The sequence below is a fragment of the Nylanderia fulva genome, unplaced genomic scaffold, assembly GCF_048542155.1.
Source record: "Nylanderia fulva isolate GAGA-0341 unplaced genomic scaffold, ASM4854215v1 Scaffold75, whole genome shotgun sequence".
NCBI classification, from domain to species: domain Eukaryota; kingdom Metazoa; phylum Arthropoda; class Insecta; order Hymenoptera; family Formicidae; genus Nylanderia; species Nylanderia fulva.
The window spans coordinates 511,242-532,886 of record NW_028190862.1 but is presented as its reverse complement, the minus strand read 5'-3'; the positions used below and the strand labels follow the sequence as shown (position 1 = coordinate 532,886).

Here is a 21,645-nt window from a genome sequence, read left to right as displayed (position 1 = left end):
AATTTTCAGTTCTTCTTCCTCCTCTGCCATCAACACCATATCATCCGCGTAAGCTAATGTGTATATTCTCTTTCCACCTATCCTTACTCCACCTCTCCTCACATTCCTCATTTTTTCCTTTAAATCCGTTGTCAAAATATTAAAAAGAATTGGACTTAATGGGCATCCCTGTCTTACTCCTTTTTCTATCCAAAATTTCTCCCCTATTTCCTTCCCTACCTTTATCCTACAATTCATCTTCTTCAGCACTTCCTTCATCCTTCTTCTTAGTTCTTTCCTTATCTCCCCCCTCTCTCTCCGCCCTCTCTCTCCCCCCTCCCACTTTCTCCCTCCCTCTCCCCCCCCTCTCTCTCATTGCCTCTATTAATTTCCCTCTTTCCACTGAATCAACCGCTGCCTTCAGGTCCACAAACATAGCAGTCATCTTTTTCTCTCCAATTGTCTATTTATCACATAATTTAATACATAAATATCGTATCCTCCATTCTTCTCCTGAACCCCGTCTGATTTTTCGGCTTCGGCACTATACCTTTTCCCTCTACTTCTTTCCTCAACCTTTCCGCTAGTATCATCGTATATATTTTATACATTGTCGGCATCAGAGTCACTCTTCTGTAGTCCTCTACCTCTTTTCCTTCCCCTTTCTTCACTATCGGTACTATCACCCCTTCCTTCTATCTCTGCGGCCATCCCTCGTCTTTCCAAATCTTGTTGCAAAACTCCAGTGTCCACTTCTCTAAATTCCCTCCTTCATACTTTCATATCTCATTCGAAATCTTATCTATCCCTGCCGCTTTTCCTTCTTTCAGTTTCTTTCTCGCCTCTATCATTTCCTCTCTCCCTATTTTCTGCTCCTCCTCCTCCTCCTCTTCCTCCTCTTTCTTGCTTCCCTCCTCTCTCTCCCTCCCCCCCTCTCTCTCCCTTTCCCTCTCTTCTCCCTCTCCTTTCCCTATTCACTATTCCCCACACCTCCTCTTTTTACCTGTGCTGCCTTTCTCACTTTTCATTTTCTTCTTTTTTCTTTCTTTCACACATCTTGTATTCTCCTCTTCTTTTCCTGTATTCATCACCTTCTCCTCCTTCCTTCCTCCACCTCCTCAGCTCCTTTCTTACCTCCCTTTTCTCCTCTCTACACTCCTCATCACATCATCCTCTCTTCTCTTCTTTCCCTTTACTTAACTCCATTACTCATCGCTTCCTTTAGCTTCTCCACTCTCTCTCACTCTCTTTCCATCTATTCTTCTCTTACTCCCATTTCTCTTACTTTCCCTTCAAATATCCTGCGTCCTTCTTCGTTCCATATTCCCTTTCTTATCCCTCCTTGATGCTTTCTCCTCTCTCTCCCTGCCTTCTTTTTATCTCTACCTCTACTGGATGATGATCTGAATCCACCTTATCTCTTACCCTTAGTCTTCTCACCTTTTCTCCGCTGTCGTCATTCCCTAATACATAATCTATTACCGTGTTCCCTCTTCCTCCTGTAAACATCCATTCCCTCTCCTCGTTTCCTTTTGTGTCCCCATTTAAGGGGAGGTTCTGGTCAAAATCGATCAAAAAGAAATTTTTTTTTGTTGCTTTATTTTCATTCTTTGGGTCTTGAAAATGTGTGGGCAAAAGAATATTTTCATATCTAACAAACATTACATAAGATTTTTTCTTCGTCAAACTTTAAACGCGTTTTTCTCGAAACACCTTTTTTTTGCGCGCGCAGCACGATTCCGCTTCAACGACTGAACCGATTTCGATGTTTGACGGCTCAAATTAAAGCTTATTTAATTTAGGGGGCCTTCAGGAAGCGTTTTATTCAAAAAAAAATTTTTTAATATTTTTTTTAACGTTAAAGCCAAAAAAAAAATAAGCAAAACAGGTTTTTTTTTCAAATGGCCATTTTTTTTTAAAGAGTTTTTTAAAATGGAAATTTATAAGGCCCCCTGAATTTCATCTAGTTTAAGAATATTTTTCGTTTTTTCGTTTCAAATCACTTGGCAGGGCTGTAGAGTGCTGCGCGCACATTCACTATCGCCGCGCACGGCTTTCTTCAGTGAGGGCTGGAGCCACCATTTTTAATTATTTTTGCTCGACAAAATTTTGTATGATTCGTCAAATATGTACTAATAAATGCCACAAACAGTTTTTTCAAAAAAGATTTACGTTTGCTCAAAAAAAATTCCTGAAATTACGTTAATTTTCGGGCTTTTGGACCAGAACCTCCCCTTAATAGACTCCAACCTCTTTTTCCCAAAAATTCTAGCAGTTTCCTTTCCTCTGCGTTGATTACTTTGTCCTTCGACCTTTTTCTATTTTCCCATACTTCCTTCTCTCCTGATCTCTCCTCTCTTCTCATTACCCCCTTCTTTTCCTCGCATTAAAATCTTGTCCTGTTAACGTGTATACTCCTTCTTTCTTCTCCTCCGTCCACTGCTCCATCTCTTTACTCGCTTCCTCCATTCCTTCTCTTACATAAACTCCTACTACCTTCCATCTCTCCCCCTCTATCTTCACTCTCCCTACCATAAAACCCTCCTTGTCCGGCTCCATCTTTCTTCCCTTCTCTGCTATTTCTTTTTTTATACCCATAATTATTCCTCCTATTGCCTTTCCTCTCTTGTTCTTTCTACCCAAACATTTGTTGTAAAATTAACAATTATAACGTTATAAGTAACATTTTACATTGTGAGAATTAACAATTATTATATTCTCGTTCTCGCGATTATACAAGTAATACCGTCTTCCACGCAGCGTGGTGCCACAATCTTAAGAGTAATTTTTTTCCCCAACCTATACTTCTCTGCTTCATAACGTTTTTTGTGCTCAAAGAAGTCACATCTTAGAGTGATTGTAGAAGAATTTAAGATATATATATATATATATATGTAATTAAAGATGTCGAAGAGAAAAGTGAAAACAGAGCCAACTCAGTCAAATGACACAGCGCTGCATACAGTACTAGTTGCAGAATGGAAAAATTGGATGCGTAAAGGTTTATACGAAGAAGAGTAAGACTACAAGAAGCGAGAAGAAGAGTGTAAATCACTGATTTATATACTAACTGCATAGACTATATGATCTGAAGCGCCTCGGAATGTTCAATTAGGTACTAAACGCTGGATTCTGCCGGTAATAATGGTGAACAGTGAGAGTAATTTGACAAGTGGATATTTATTCTATCCTATAAGTAATTTTTTGTATTCAGTGATATGATTTATATTATATAAAATTATATATAAAATCATATTTTATTTTATACTTTAAATGTCTCGTTGTGAATATTGTAAAAAAAACAACGCCATGACAGTATTTAGTACCTTATTGAACCGAGGCGCTGAGTGAGTTTTAATTCAGACTGCTTTTTAGATAAGTATCTAGACTAACATAATAATGGCGCGCAATGTGTAATGAAAAATAATGCCATCTATAGGTGTCACACATAAAAAAAGAGGGAGCGGGCAATACGAACGGAATACTTAACAAATCAATCTATTTCTGTTGTTACTCTACGTTTATTGCTGTCTTCTTACTCACACCGTCTCGATTCTATCAAATCAACAAAGTTAACACTTGCAGTACAGATACAAATGGTACAAAATACTTATTAATTATACTGATATGCTGGGCCCATAACTTGTTAGAGTGCACGTCTTTATTGCGCGTCCTAACCTGTTCTTACAAGTTATTGTATTTTCTGATTTGCCCGCGTAATAAAGACGTGCACTCTAACAAGTTATGGGCCCAGCATATCAGTATAATTAATAAGTATTTTGTACCATTTGTATCTGTACTGCAAGCGAACTTGTGGTTCTTTTGTACTGTTTGTAAAAGAAAAGAAAAATGGACAAGTTAATGGTCAGCAAGTTTAATGGTTACGATTTTGTATGAAAGTTTTAAATTATGGGCTTCCTTTAATACCATGGATTACTGGACATAGTAGACGGCTCAAGAAAAAGCCCAGATGCAGGAACAGCAGAACGGGACAAGCTGGATAAAAAGTCCCGGTTTTATATTGATTTGTCACTGGAATCGGCTCAACTAAAGCAAGTAATGAATTTGAAAACTATTGCTGAAATGTGGGCTCGGCTCAAGTCACTGTACGAATTAAAAAAACGCGACGTCAAAATATTTATTGTTACAAAAGTTCTTTGAATATAAAATGGATAATGATAGTACCGTTGCGCAACATGTCACAAAAATCGAGGAGATGGCATGACAACTTAAAAAAACTTACTCATAAGCAAGAAGAGGTCACGCTCGTAACAAAGGTTCTGCATAGCTTACCATCATCTTTCAAAAACTTAATTTCAGCATGGGATTCTATACTGAGCAAAAGCAAACAATGGAAAATTTGCTGCTACGAAGTGATTTGCTTATGAAAGAAGAATTGTTGAACAAAGAAATGGCTGGATTGTATCTTGATGATACTGACGGTAATGCTTTATACATATAGTAAAGGTAAACGTCGTCAAAATATTAATAACAATCTTAAGAAGTATCAAAATAAAAATTAAAACAATCAGAATAAGTTTAAGAACAGATGTCACGGATGTGGAAAGTATGGACACAAACGGTCTGAATGCAACACCAGAGGAAAAGTTCACAACGACAATCAAACAAATGTAACTGTTTCAACGAAGGAATCATATGCTTTCACAGCTTAATGCTTAATCATATCTAATAGGAATGACATCTGGTTAGCGGATAGTGATGCAAGTTATCACATAACTTTACGTAAAGAATGGTTTGCAACATTTGAGCCACTTGCAAAAAATAAATTTATCAGATTTGGAAATCAAATCAGTGCTCAAGGCATAGGTCAAATCAACACGAAGTCAATAGTGAATGGACAATTAGAAAATCACACGCTACATAATGTACTATTTATTCCTGAAATTACATAAAATCTTTTTAGCATTAGAGCAGCAACAAGCCGTAATGCTAAGGCAGTATTCACAAAGGACAAATTATTATCAGACAATGCCAAGGAATTTAAATCAAAGAATTTTAAACAAGTCATGCGCAAACACAGCATCGTACAGGAATTCTTAACAGAATATTGTCCTGAACAGAATAATCGAATAGAACGTCAAAATAGAACAATTGTGGAAATGGCACGCACAATACTAGCCGCAGCAGAATTACCCTTAAATCTGTAAGATAAAGCACCAAACACGGCAGCACTTATTCAAAATATCCTGTTACTAGATCGGCTTAATGGACGCACACCTTGGGAAGTTTAGTATGATACAAAACCTAATATTAGTTTTCTACGTATCTTTGGCAGCAAGACATACGCCTTAATAAAAGATCAACCGCGTAACAAATTTGCACAAAAATAAAAAAAATAAGTTCTGGTTAGATTTGAAACAACAAAAGTCTTATCGCTTATGGAAAGCAAGAACACGAAGAGTTGTCATTCGCCAAAATGTTCATATAATTGAACCCGCTTGTCAACAGTCAGTACTGAATGTTGATGTACAGTCCGAGCAGAGGCGTTCCAACCCGGGTGTGCAAAAAGTGCAGGACACACGGGCGCCACGTTTAAGGGGGCGGCACACTCATGAAAATTTGTTCAAAAACAAGTCCTACCTCTTAGAAAATTGTTTATTAAAAAAACTTTTTTATTGAGTCCTTGTAAACATTTAACTAAAATTATTGTTGCCAATACTATCGTCTTACGAGGAGAATCAACAGACAGATAAATATATTCTGTCTTTACTGTATAATTTGATACAATTTAATATAATTTATATATAATTTCGATACAGACGTGCAGTTAGTAAATGTATTTCTCTCTCTTTCTTTCTCTATCTAAAAATAAGGTATTTAAAAAGAACAGACGAAGAATTAGCTTTCAATTGTTTAAGATACTTGGAGGGGCAAACAGTTGAAAGTTAGTCTCTCCGTGCATTCTTCTATTGTTTGCGGTCTCGTCTCGTCCAGAGAGAAAGAGCAAATTCTAAGAACGCATCTGTGCGTATACGTAAACAAAGTGAACTACTAATATTATATATATATAAATATATCCAAATTTTGTGCAGTGAGTAAACTTTGAAAGTGAACGATATATTTATTTTCATATAGTTTTTCGCAGTAATTTTTCGCTTGTCTAACAATCCAATCCAAGGTAAGTTGTTTAAACTTTTTTTATTATTTAATTACTTATTATAGATTATTTAAAATTTTTTAAGCTTACAAAACTTCGCATTTTATTTTTATATGTAAATATTGTCAAAAAATTTTAATAATTACATTAGTCTATGTCTATATTATACGATTATGTTAAATATTGATTAAATACTATAGATGTCTGACAATCGAAAAAAATTATCTGGAGCCCAATATCGGAAAAGAAAATTAGAAAAAGACGAAAAAGTAAGAAAAACAAGTTCTTTAAAACTTTTTTTTCAATCAACACCTTCGACATCAACCAATTTGATCCCTGACATGGAACCAGAAGAAAGAAAAGAAACTGATATTACTAGTGAACTAGGTTCATCGTCATCATTAGCTGAGAAAGAAAATTTTTCTTTAAAACTTCATAAAGAGGTGTCAAATAACCTTACTGTCGTTGTTGAATCTGGATTTGACCAAGAAGACAAATTGAAAGATCCCGGTCTTTGGCCTACAATATTAACAGACAAAATTAAAATGAGTCTAATTGAAATAGGACCAGTGCAACTTATAGATTTTAATTTTCCATTAGATAATAATAATAGATCTTTTTCCGCAAAATATTTTAGAAAAAAACTTAGTAATAATGAAATAATTCCTAGAACGTGGTTACTGTATTCAAAATCCAAGAATTCGGTACTGTTATTGCTGTAAACTATTTAATAATAATATAAATGCTTTTAACGAAGCTAACGGTTACAACGACTGGAGACATTTATCCCAGACTATAGAAAGACATGAAAAAAGTAAAAGTCACTTTAGCAGTTTAAAATCATTAATTGATTTAAAAAAATCAATTGAAAGTGGAAGAACCGTGGATGCCGAAAATGAAAAGTTAATTAAGTTAGAAAGAAAGCGATGGATTTCTGTAATTGAAAGAATTATTTATGCGATTCAGTTTTTAGCAGGACAAAATTTAGCATTAAGAGGACACAATAATACATTGTTCCAAGAAGGTAATGGTAACTTTCTTAAATTAATTGAAAGTATATCCCAGTTTGATAGCATTATGGCCGAACACATTAATCGTATCGAAAATAACAATAAAATTATGCCTCATTATTTAGGAATCCACATTCAAAATGAAATAATTTTCTTATTAGGCGAAAAAATAAAAAAAACTATTATACACTCTTTAAAGTCCTGCAAATATTATGCTATAATTTTAGACTGTACACCTGACATAAGCCATGAAGAACAAATAACAATAGTTGTTCGATTTGTTTCTTTAAACGAAAAAACAAAATTAGTAGAAATAAGAGAACATTTTTTAGGATTTTGTCCAGTTACTGACACAACTGGCAAAGGATTAACGACGTTTATAGTCAATTTTTTAAAGAATCACAATATTGAAATAAATGATATGCGAGGTCAAGGATACGATAACGGTGCCAATATGAAGGGGAAGCATAATGGCCTTCAAAAACAAATTTTAGACTTAAATCCTAGAGCTTTTTTTGTGCCTTGCGCAGCACATAGTCTGAATTTAGTTGTTAATGATGCTGCAAAAAGTTCCTTTAAAATTGTAAATTTTTTCTCTATTGTTCAAGAGATATATGTATTTTTCTCGGCTTCAACACATCGATGGCAAGTTTTAAAAAACGAACATCCTAGTTTAACAGTAAAACCATTATCTGAAACAAGATGGGAGAGTAGAATAGATGCCATTAAAGTATTGAGATATAATTTGGAAAATATCTATGATGCATTATATAAGTTATATATCGATTCTACAAGAGATAATGGTACAAGAAATGTTGCAAATACATTGTTAATGAAAATAAGCTCATATAAGTTCATATATTCCATAGTAATTTGGTATAATGTTTTAACAAAAATTAATGTTGTAAGTAAAATGATGCAAAAGAAGGATGTGGCTTTACCTAATATCGTAAATATGTTAAAAAATGTTGACACTTATTTTAAAGAATGTAGGTCTAAAAATGGGTTTAAAATGATGTTACAGGAAGCTAAAAAAATAGCCGAGGAAATAGATGGCGAAACAACATTTCCCACTATTGCTAATGTTTGACCTCGAAAGAAAAAGAGAATGTTTGATTATGAAAGTAAAGATGAAAATATTGAATCACCGGAAAAGCATTTTAAAGCAAATTTTTATTTTAATTTACTAGACATAACAATATCTAAGATACAAGAAAGATTTGAACAATTAAATTCTCTTAATGACACTTTTAACTTTTTAAACGATATTAATTCCTTCTTAAAATTAGAGAAAGACACAAAATTAAAATATTGTATAGACTTACAAAATAAATTATCTGTTTCTAATGTAGAATCTGATATAAACGCTATTGATTTATATGAAGAAATTGAAAATTTGTCAGTTTATGTTGCATCTGATATGAATGCATTAGATATTTTACACTACTTATTATCAAATGATTTAATAAATATTTTTCCGAATTTATCCATTTCTTTGAGAATTTTATTAACAATGCCTGTTACTGTAGCTATCGGAGAAAGATCGTTCTCAAAATTAAAAATTATTAAGAATTATTTACGTTCTACAATGAAACAAGAACGTCTTACAAATTTATCTATTATAAGTATAGAGCGAGAAATTTCAAGAAATTTAGATATAACAGACATTGTTAATGAATTTTCAATTAAAAAGTCAAGGAAAGTGCAATTTAATTAAAATAGAATAAATAGAATCTATAAAAAATATATATACATATATAATGTTAATATATATTATATAATGAATAAGTTTTATTCTGTTAGTATAATATATTTAGATTTTCTATTTGTTTTATAAAATTATTTTTAAAGTTCGTTCAAATTTTATTTTGTCACGTTTGTTCGATGCAATCAATTATAATAACCAAAATACGCTGTTTTTATTGTTCTCTAGAAACAACTACATATTATTTTTTAAATTGAAATATAAAAGAATATAAAAAGATATAAGTAGAGGCGGCAAATTTAGTGTGGCACCCCGGTGACCCCGGCGCCAAGTATCCTAGGAACGCCCCTGAGTCCGAGGTGTGTACATCAAAATCATCAACCAAGGAAGAATCACAGTAATTCAAGTGATTATGAGAGTGTGGAGTCAACTGAAAATGAATATGTGCAAAAGTTTGTCCAAGTGATGGACAACAAGTCAATAACGTAAATGTCTACAGCGCACTTAGACTCAAGCCCCAACAGGTATTGCAACTAGAACACGAATAAAGATAGATTGTAAACAAAAGGTAAGAGAATGTAAAAATTGCTGTACACAATCATGTCTTGCATACGCTTTAATGGCTGAAAATAATCCTCTCAATATCAATGAAGCACTGAACTCATCGGATGCAAAGCAGTAGGAGAAAGCAATGAATTGACATCGCTCAAGAAAAACAAAACTTGGGAGTTAATTAAACTCCCACCAGATCGCCGTGCAATTAAAACAAATGGATCTATCGAATTAAGACAAAAACCGATGGAAGTATCGATAGATATAAAACAAGGCTAATTGTGAAGGGGTGCTCGCAGCAAACGTTTATAGTGGAACTTTTTGATCCGTTGCTCAATTTAAATCAATACGCATTTTAATGTCAATTACGTGTGCAAACGATTATGAAATCTATCAATTTGATATTAAAACTGCATTCCTTTATAGTAACATCAAGGAAGATATTTTTATGGAACAACCTGAAAGGTTCGACGATGGTAGCAGCCAGGTTTGCAAGTTACTTAAGGGGATGCCGGATGATGTTTTTACCGACCGAATGCGAGAATATTTAATTTTTTTTATATAACTTTTTATTGACTATACTGATCAATAAATCCTTTTCCACGATTAAAGTACTTATAAAAACGGACCGCGCTAGCTATGTTTGCATATATAAATCATATAAAAATCAAAAATTACAGTTTTGTTATCGGCTGCTTTGTGTCAGTTCGTAATAATACTTATTTAATAAAAAAAGTTCTGCAGTTTGTCTGTGCATGAAATATAGTATGCGCGGTAAGGATTATATAAAGAAATATTAGTAAGCAATTAAAAGTGAGATTGCAAGTCTAATAAAAAAGTTATATATTAAAAACATTTCACGCATATGTGTGTGTGCAAATCGAGGCTGCGGAATAAAACAGAGCAGTAGATTAGTTGCGTGATATCGTGATAGATGGAGCTGCAACGTGTTTCTCTCTCTTTCTCTCGCTCTCTTTCTTTCTGTTTTATATACTGTATACACCCAGCTAGCAAAATGATACAAACTTTGCACAAAGATTGCGGCAAACTCGAGCAGGCCTTTGTAGCAAAATTGCAACAAGGTGTGTCCGCATTAAGCTGAGCTTTTGCTGGCAAGGTTTGTCACAACAGCGTGACGCAAAATTCACGTAAATAACAGAGCAAGCTTTGCCGTGCGCGTCATGATAGCAAATTTGTGGCAAGAATAGGGCAAGGTTTGATCTGGCACTATAAGACGCAAAATTCACGCAAATAACAAAGCAAACCTTGCCGTGCACGATGTGATAGCAAATTTGTGGCAAGAACAGGGCAAAGTTTGCTCTGACACAATGAGACGCAAAATTCACGCAAATAACAAAGCAAACCTTGCTGTGCATGACTTTAATAGCAAATTATAGCAAGAACAAAGCAAAGGTTGTCGTAACAGTGCGGATTGTAATTAATATAATAATTTAATGAATTAATGAGCTCATTAAAAAGATTTTAATTAATAGTATATTAAATTTTATATAAATAGATAAAAATAATTAAATTTTCTTTATATTTTATTATTATTATTAATATTAATAAAAAATATATAGAATTTTAATTATTTTTATATTTATTTATTTATATAAAATTTAATTAATGCTATTAAAGTCCTTCTAATGAGCTCATTATTTTATTATTAATTACAATCCGCACTGTTAAAACCTTTGCTCTGTTCTTGCTACAAATTTGCTTATATATTTGATTATATCAAATTTAATTAATACTATATATTAATCTCTCTAAATAGAGGGATAATACTTAAGCAATTTTTTTAAAGTTTCTATTATCAAAAATGTTTTATATTTATTTCCATATATTTATCTTCAAATTTTTATTTTTAAAAAATCGGATATCTATAATTTATAATCATATATATAAAGACATAAGCGTTTTATATGTATATATAGACCGCTATTTAATTAGTATATATATCACTGCTCAATCCTGAAAAACTCGATCAATCGGCGTCACGAAAGGAACTGACCGAAGCTACCTTTTCTTTCGCTATTATAATGATATTACATATATCGTACGACGAGTTTGTCGAACGTAGCAATTGGTTAACGAATAGAGAATTTCTAAAGTTTCTATCTAATATTCAATCGTTACGTCCGACCACCATCATTTTGTAGTATGAATGTAATATCGGCCTTAGACAATTGTGCTTTGCTTCACGCGTATTTAGACGGCGGGAAGATTGACACCATCTATTGCAGAATTATATAATGACCTTAAAGGTGCGTACAGACTTACAACAGAACATCGTAACGTAACACCGTCGCGTAACACCGACGAAATGCATGGACAATACCCCGTAACGCTTAAATGTTTGGTGCGAGGTACTGTCCATACATTGCGTCGATGTCACGCAACGGCGTTACGTTACGATGTTCTGTTGCAAGTCTGTACGCACCTTAATATAATCAACATAGTTAATTTAAAATCTTGAGCCTTAGAATTATTCGTAACATGTTTAGATTTTTAATCTCTTTTCAAATATAATAATTATAGACAAATATAAATATATTATCTATATAAATATAAATATACTGTCTGTAGATATATATTTGTCTATAATTATTATATTTGAAAAGAGATTAAAAATTTAAACATGACAAATGATTGTAGTATCAAGATTTTAAATTAACTATATATGTTAATTATATTAAAGCCATTATAATTCTGCAATAAATAGTATCAATTTTCCCGCCGCCTAAATACGCGTGAAGTAACGCATTATTGTCTAATAGCGAAAAAAAAGATGTTCTGTCAGTTCATCTGCGACATCTGATTGATTGAGTTTTTCAGGCCTTAACGGTGATATATCTAATTATTGAATAACGGAAACGATTTTTATTTCTTGACGATGTTATTGGACGCTGAGCCAAGTTGAACACCATTAATTTCGTCTTGGGAGTTCTCAACTAATAATAACAGCAACACCTGAAATATACAATATATACAATAGTACGAATATATCTAATACTATATTGTCCGTAAAAGAAACTTTATTGTCTGTCCGAAAAGAATCAGCAACGTTAAAGGAAGCAGCATTATCCAACTGTTTGTGCGTAACAGGATCTTGTGAAACATTTGAATGTAAAGTATTTTTAATTTCCAAAGTAATTCGCCTTCGTTGTCTCGCAGACAACCGGTGGAAAGATTTACGCGAAACAGAATATTTAACTGATTTCATACTTGCCTGAAAAATCTTCTAATCCTCTGCGATACCTTGCGGCACTTAGAACTTGGAAGCTCGTCTCAAAAATGTGGGAAGCTTCTAGAATTATAACCTCTGTGATAACCTTGCGGCACGTATGGTAGCACTCACGGTGGTTGAATTTAGAAGAACGCGGGAACAGTGCTGGAGGTTACAGGACAAAAATTCGCGCAAACGTAGTAGCGCGCATTAAAAGCGCGCAAACGTATGTGACACATGACTACGCCATGCACGGCAAGGTTTGCTCTGTTATTTGCGTAAATTTTGCGTCTCATCATGCCAGAACAAATCTTTGCTCTATTTTTGCCACAAATTTGCTATCACGCCATGCACAGCAAGGTTTGCTCTGTTATTTGCATGAATATTGCGTCTTATCGTATCAGAGTTAACTTTGCTCTATTTTTTTCGTAAATTGTTTGTTATACCGTGCATGGCAAGATTTGCTCTGTTTTTGTCACAAATTTGCTTTATATCGTGTATCACAAGATTTGCTATTATTGACGTAAAGTTTGTATTTCACCATGATACCATCATTTGCTCTCTTCTATAAGTAAAATTTACGAACAAACTTTTCTCTGTTAATTGCAGCATCATATAACGAAAAGTTTTGCCGTTAATTTGTTCGAAATATTTAGACAAGACGAAGCAAGGCAAATGTTTGCCAGAAAATTGTTGTTAAAATTAAAGCAAACTTTGCCGAAAAGCTTTAACGAAACGTGATTTTATCACTCTTGGCTAGCTGGGCAATTTATACTGGACACAATTTTATTTTCCATTTACAGTAAGAATAATTTGTATAACAATTTACAGCTATATGTGAACAAATAATAAAATTCATTAGAATCAGTTTCTATCAAATATGCTTATTTTGGTAAAATCATTACTTCAACAAATTTCGACGTATGATGTAATAATAAAATTCACAGTTTTTTTTACAAATTATAAATGCATATACTTATTACCTATAAAAATCATGTGAATATTATTGTATTGTGCGAATGTAATAAAATTGTATGCCATTATATATTTTATGTTTGATAATATAAATAATACATCATTTTTTTTCTATAAAAAACTATATATAAAACAGAAAAAATGTTGTGTTATTTATATTATCAAACACATGAAATATATAATAGCATACAATTTTATTTTAATTATATTCGTATAATACAATAATATTCACATGATTTTTATAGATATATATATAATAAGTATATACATTTATAATTTATAAAAACTAAATCTTATTATTCATACGTCGAAGTAATTCGAGTAATGATTTTACTGAAATATATATATTTGATAGAAATTGTGATTCTAACGAATTTTATTTGTTCGCATATACCTGTAAATTGTTATAAAAATTACTTTTACTGTAAATGTAAGATAAATTGTATGCAATCTATAAAACAAAAAAAGAGACAGACAGACAGAGAAAGAGAGAGAGAAAGAGAGAGAAGCGCGAGAGGACGTCTAAAAGAATATAGAAGCGGTCGACAGTACAAATTGGAAAGGAATAGAGGAAATAAAATAATAACTATAAATATTTAATATAATTATATATTTTATATAAAATAGAATTTATAATTCACAATTGTTTTTTTATAAGTTTATTTATAAGTTATTTATAAGTCACATATTTATAAGACATTTATAAGTCACAATGAATTTATAATTCACAAAAAAATATTATTGATATTTATAAGATTATTGATAAAACGTAAAAACGTAGGAAAAAAAGATTGAAATCTTGTAAATAAATGTACTCTTCAAATATCGATAAGAGTATGTCTATTTGCAAGAATCACTCTCCAAGAGTTACTCTCGAAAGTAATTTGCAGGAGAATACGCACCTTATAATATATATCCTAAAAAAATCATAAAAATGAAAAGGTCAGGCCATGTTCAAAAGAAGGTACTCAAAAATTTAAACGATCTAATAATAAATTATCACGAAAAGTAACTGATATGTTATTCAAGGTGCCAGTTCAAAGTGAACATACGTAAAGTGTATATTATCTAAATTTAGTAATAATATATTACCATGAAAAGTAACTGTGATATTTTATTCAAGGTGCAAGTTCACATTGAATATACATACATATAAGTAAAACTGATTACAATTTGATTTTAGAAAATAAGTGCGATATGTTATTCTTAGTGCACAAAATATAATAGTCATTTATAGAGATTTGATTTGAAATTCATACTAGCCCGTACAATGAAAAATAATTGCTCGTAATGCCAGAGTACCAATTTGTTAATGACTCAGAAAAATAACATGGCGGCCTGCTCTCAAAAAACTTTCGATGGGTAGAATAAATAATTGAAATAAGAGTTGTGAAAATTGTATAAATTAAAAACCTCCTTTTGAACATGGCCTGACCTTTTCATTTTTATGATTTTTTTAGGATATCACTTACTTTTTAAAGTACAGATATATAGAGCAGCTTTCTAGTAATTCAAGTATTACAAATATATGTATTTTCGATTCTTATCACATAACTTTGTATAAGTAACAATTTATGCAATACAGTTCAAAATAATTGAAATATATGGTATATATGTACATATATAAAATATATAATTATATTATAGTATACATATATATTTTATTTAATCATATATGTAAATGTTTGTATAATTGTAATAACTTTTAACGTCACATTGCACATTTATTTCAATTGCAACAGAATGAATTTATATTCTTGTATGAATATTGAAAATAAAGAATGGGCCCCTCCATCGCCCATTCTCGTGAGAACGCAACCATATATTTTTCTTCGTCTCTCCGATTTTAACACGACATACATATTTCTGTCTGATAATTTTTTTCTTGATGATACTTTTTGAAATGTCATGAAGCTTAGGTCAAATTAGAAACTTATTGCACTCGTTTTAATGCAGCGCTTACAGCAGCTTTTATAAAGCGCCAGAGCAGCCGATATTTTATTTTGGCGCTTACGGCAACTTTTATACAGCGCTAGAACAGTTGATGTTTTAATGTAGCGTTTACGGCAGCCTTTATACAGCGCCATTATTTAATCTGTTCTAAGAACAATATTTATGCCCCTTGTGCTCCTTTGGGCCATTTTTTCTTGAACACTTCCATATCATTAGAGTAATACCATTCCGATTTTGTGTCAGCTCTCAACATACACGTGTAGTGACCACGATTCATTTCTTCACCTTCGTGAAATATAGCGCTTATTAGCTTGTACTTTTTTTTATTAATCGTGATATTACTCGTCGGCACGGCGGTCATTCGATTGTTGATAATTTTTTTAGAAGCACCGTTTATAAAAGTATATAAATTGAGCTGTATTACTACGACGGATAAAGTTGATTCGATTACGGTTTTCTTTTTCAACACGGTGCCCTTACATTCGTTACAATTGCCGTTTATCGTTTCCCATTTAGAAAATTCTACATTAATCAAACTTTGTAGAGTGACACCTTTTTTCCTTTTTAATGTCGAATGTATAGGTAATATTAACAAACTACTGCTTTCCAGCTTAGTTACATTGTAATTACATTTGACATTCGAGCAACATGTTACGTGCTTTAATTCGAGTTTTAATACATCATTGATGTCGGAATACGTCGACATTAGAGCCGTAAAAAATTCCGAAACATCTTGTTGTGTTCGTTCTTTGAAGCGTTTTCCGACAGATCTTCTAACCGCTTAAATGTTGCAATATTTACGTTCACCATACGCGCAGATAGCATCAGTCAATGCATTCGATGCTTTATTTTTTAGTATTTGTTGCCTAATACGTACGCAATGAAACGCACATTGTAATATTTCATTAGCGTAACACGAAACAGCATCGTTATTGCAAAGGCCATATATTTTCCACGTAACTATACTTTCTGGTTCCTCACAATCATAATTCTGCATATCATCAATGATATTAGGGATATCCTGTGGCGATTGCATCGTCACATACTTCCCTAAAATTAATAGCGAAAACACGTATATAAATACGGACATACATACATACGAACACTGACTAATAAACATAAATAAAATATAACAGACGAGACGAAAGACGAAAAACATCGAGACGTAACAGAAAAGAAATAAACGGATAGAACATTTTCGAAGCCTATCGAAGGTGAATTTTTAAGGGAACGATAGGAAGAGCGTTTGACATGCTAGAGGATTCCACTACCGACAGTCGCCGCGTACAGTCGCACTTTATTAATCCGCACGCTTTTTATATATCTCTGTACCGATATTGAAAGATTGTTCTGAGAATATATTTGGTAATAATAGTAAATCTTCTCTCACATTTATTTGAATTCCCGTCTCGTATCAAAGCGTCCAAGTAAATCGCGACGCGCGAATAACCAAAATCCCATCGACGATCGTACATTTTCACAACCTTTTTCTCGGACGGATTGATTTGTGGCAGTTCAGATTTGAATATAGATCTCAGTCGATTATATTTTACAATGGCTCTCGAGTTTGCTTTAACTGATGCTGGATTGAAATTTATCAAATGTAAGCCTTCCAATTTACTTACTCGTGACAAACCTACATAGGCTTGATCATCACTGAATACAGTCGTTCCTAAATCCATCATTGCATTGTTACATGTAATTTCTTCGATTATAAATAATTCGACATTCTTTAATTTGTCTCTCAAAGTTTTCAAAACCATGTCTGACAATTGCGTATATTTTGGTGTAGATTCATGACTAACCGGTAGTTGAAACATTCTATGGATTGTCAAGCCATCGATATTGAATGCTGCGATACCCGTGGGAGCAGATATGGCAGTCGTTTTTTCCAAATTTATTCTGATCCAATGTTTAATCGTTTCAATTAGAAAACTTTTCCCTGTACCACCCTCGCCACTTACGTACAGTCGCAGAATCTGATTCTTATCTTGTAAAACTTGGCATACTCCATCAAAGACTCTTTTCTGGTCTTTGTTCAATTGCGACATCATTTGCGATAAATCAATCGGGTCGTCAATCTTACCAAAATCTTCCAGATCTTTCATCGCGTCGTCAGCTTCTATCGGATTACAATCCAGTTCATCGTCATCGGATTTGTCTCTGTCTGCTGTTTTCAGATCATTTTCGCGCTTCTCGATTAATTCAGCAACGTTCTCAAAAGCTTTCTGTATTTCTTCGAGCCTTTCGTGATATTTCATTACCTTCGTTAAAACAGACTCTGAATTCTTAAAGGCATCCGTGTAAGTCTCGAATGTACCTTTGAGTTCACTCAAATCTCTCCATGGTTTGAACAGAAGAAGCAGCGAGTAAAAGTATTTTTCGGGCTCAGTTTTTATATTAAATCGATAATGGTTAATTAAATAACCCTTTTTTCGTTTTTTTTAAAAATAAACCCGATGCCAGTTTGTAACACTTGACTTCGTCATTATTTGACATATGTTTCGTAATTTCCCAGAATCTGGCAAAATCGTACAAATTCAATGATTCTAATTCCTGAGGTCTATTTGGATAGTAATCATCGATGAGTGACGAACAGTAAATATTCGTAGAATTTTCATCAAGAGCTTAAATTTCATTATATGTTTTAACTTTTCTATTTCTCACCTCATTAACATCGATCCATTTGACCATAATATCATTATCCGTATCGTACTAGGGATTCCCTAATAGTGTATCCGCAGCTTCTAAAGCACCGCATTCTCTGTTATTTAATAAACGCATTGCAAAATTCCACAGTTTCGATGCCAAGGACTTATTCGAATCTATCACTTCAAAGTTTGTATTGCATTTTTCCGACTTTGTCGTGTATTTTGTTAAATATGAGTTTAAAAACTCTGATTTTTCTCTAATAAATTGTATGTCCATATTTCCCTTCCAGGCTAATTTGATAGATGGATTATACTTATTTATAAACCTTTCCGACTCTTTGCGAGGAAGATCGTACAATCTGCTCTTACTGCGTAAATTTTTTCTACCGACTATCGAAGTGATAACGTCTCTTAAAACGAAATTCTCAGTAACTGGCCGAGGAAAATCGAACCGACACTTTCTGTATATATTAGTTTCCGTTTTTTTCGTACGCATGCAATACGAGTTATGTTTATGATTCTGATCACTTATTACCGTATCGTACAACGTTGGCGAAACATTTTCATCTGGAATTTCACACGTTACGTATTTTTGAATAAACGTAGCAACTTCTTCATCCGGCGATTTTCCTAATACTGGAGCATCTTTTATCCAAATCATACAATGCATGTGCTGCATACTTCTACGTTGATATTCCAGTCGCCAGAAGTAATGAATAATCTTTCCTATAGGATTATCGGACGAACAAATAAAATCAATCATGGCTTTGAATTTTATGCACATGAATCTAGAAGTACTTACAGGATCGTATGCGATTAGTTCGTTGATGCCTAACTTCTCTTTATCGGGATTCATATCTCGTAAATATTCACCCAAATCGGACCATTTCCATTCACTAGGACTCAAAGTCAAAAACCACGTCGCTGGACCGTAATGCAAAGTCATGCATTTTACATTATTGGACGGTTGTCGCCAAAATTGATCCGTATTTCTCAATTTTGCGAAAATACTCATTAAATTCGATTCTAATTGGTAACCTTTCAATTCGTTCAAGTATCTACCAGCAGTGTATCTCTCTCGTGGGTTAGTAACCATCATCGTATAATAGATACCACTTTTCAACTGTCGGTAGTTAGCATCATTGAGAAGGAAGAACAGATACTGCAGATTCAACCTGAATCTACTATGTTTCGACATCAATCGTGTTCTAATAAATAAATATTCCGGCAATGCAAAGTTTCTATCTTCTCGTTGTCCATTGACACCATCAGGATATAAATCAGGGAAACACATGACATCCAGATATTTATAACGATTATCCATTGGAAAATCTTCAATTTTCACCATTTGATAAAGCTTCAATGCAGATTCGTTATCGATTCTTTTCGCGTGTATTGGGTATATTGTATACTGATCGTTAATATCCGAATGTTCAGTGATTTCTGTGAGAAAAGCCGTACGTTTTAAAACGGTTTGATCATTATTATTTTTGTTTTGCTGTACATTGTACAAATTCAATGCTGGTAATTCCTCAACCACCTCATTTATTTCGTCATTGTCGCTTTCCTCATCGACAATCCTATATTCTGTTTCCTGCAACTTATCCTTTAATAGATCATCAGATGACGCTGGAAGACGAATTTTTTAGTAATGAGGATTATTTTCTTTCAACCATTGTAAAGCCTTATACATTTTATTAATATCTACCAAATTTTCCCAAACCACTTTAGATTTCTTGGGTATACCTCGAACGAGAATGTGCAACTCGTGATTCAAATTTATAGGATCTTCCGGAGGACATACCTTATCCAATGTTTCTTGTAAAGGCAGAGGCAAATGAAATGTTCTACCTTTTCCTAAACAGAGTTCGATTATATAAGTTTCTTGATTTAAAATGTGCTATATTTAAATCATTTAATTATTTTTTTCGTTCAAGTACAATTAACAGCAAAAACTGCATATACGTAGGTATGTATTTGACTCTACTGCCATTACTTGAAACAAATACATTATTCGATATTAACAAATTGGAACTCTGGAATTACGAGTAATTATTTTTCATTGTACAGACTAGGTTTAAATTTTTGAGGACCTTCTTTTGAACATGGCTTGTCCTTTTCATTTTTATGATTTTTTGAAGATAGGGTGAGAGAGGACGAATGAGGGTAAGAGAAGACGAGATAGGCGAAAGAGGGTGAAAGAGAACGAAAGAGGGTGAGAAAGGACGTACGAGGGTGAAAGAGGTGAGAGAGGGTGAGAGAGGACGAAAGAGGGTGAAAGAGGACGAAAGAGGTCGAAAGAGGGTGAGAGAGAACGAAAGAGGGTGAAAGAGGACGAAAGAGGGTGAGAGAGGACGAAAGAGTGTGAAAGAGGTCGAAAGAGGATGAGAGAGGGCAAAAGAGGGTGAGAAAGAATGAAAGAGGGTGAGAGAGGACGAAAGAGAGTGAAAAAAGGTAAAAGAGGACGAAAGAGGGTAAAAGAGGGTGAGAAAGAATGAAAGAGGGTGAGAGGACGAAAGAGAGTGAAAGAGGGTGAAAGAGGACGAAAGAGGGTGAGAGGGAATGAAAGAGGGTGAGAGGGAATAAAAGAGGGTGAAAGAGGGTGAGAGAGAATGAAAGAGGGTGAGAGAGAATGAAAGAGAGTGAAAGAGGACGAAAGGGGGTGAGAGGGAATGAAAGAGGGTGAAAGAGGGTGAGAGGGAATGAAAAAGGGTGAGAGAGGACGAAAGAGGGTGAAAGAGGCGAAAGATGGTGAAAGAGGACGAAAGAGGATGAAAGAGGGCGAAAGAGGGTGAAAGAGGGTGAAAGAGGACGAAGAGGGTGAGAGGGAATGAAAGAGGGTGAAAAAGGCGAAAGAGGGGTGAGGGTGGGGGTGGGAGTGGGGGTGGGGTGAAGTGGGGGTGGGAGTGGGGCGGGATGTGGGAGGGAAAGGGGTGGGTGAAAGTTGAGGGAGGTGTGAGTGAAAGGTGAGAAGAGATTTATACGCGGACAGAGAAAGAAGAAGAAGAAGAAGAAGAAGAAGAAGAAGAAGAAGAAGACGACGTTACTTCATTTTTCATGAAAAACGTCACTTTTTGACCGCTTGTATCTCCAGAACGGCTTGACCGATTTTATTTTTTCTTGGCTCAAATTACTCGTGGCGATGCCGCCTTTCAGGTTATATTACGTGCAATTCAAAATTTTTTATATTTTAGTAGTTCTACACCCCCAAAAAATGGACTTTGATAGTGCAGGATAAGGAGACTTGTAGTGTCTTTTAAGGTCTTTTAGGGTTTGAACATGGCCGGAGACACTACCGCGTCTCCTGATTATTCTCTAAAAGCAATGGGATCACCCAACATGGATTCAAAAATCAGTACCCAGGTAATGCAATGCTTGGATTCAAATAAAAGTATGTATAACCAAAATGACAATTGCGATAATAATTCTTTTATTATTGATAAGAAAGCCCTTCCAGATAGTTCCTGTATACA

At 33.7% G+C, this 21,645-nt stretch overlaps 1 protein-coding gene and 1 long non-coding RNA gene across 9 annotated transcripts in view; both read right to left on the bottom strand.

Annotated features, from left to right (window-relative positions):
* Window positions 1-21,645, bottom strand: part of LOC146720191 (uncharacterized) — a 141,688-nt gene that overhangs the window by 39,152 nt on the left and 80,891 nt on the right. The gene's annotated exons all lie outside the window — the stretch shown is intronic.
* On the bottom strand, window positions 11,211-13,352 carry LOC146720194 (uncharacterized). Its single transcript, XR_014926177.1, has 2 exons — window positions 12,597-13,352; window positions 11,211-12,337 (listed from the first exon to the last, which is right to left on the bottom strand). It is a non-coding gene; the product is annotated as an uncharacterized LOC146720194 (long non-coding RNA).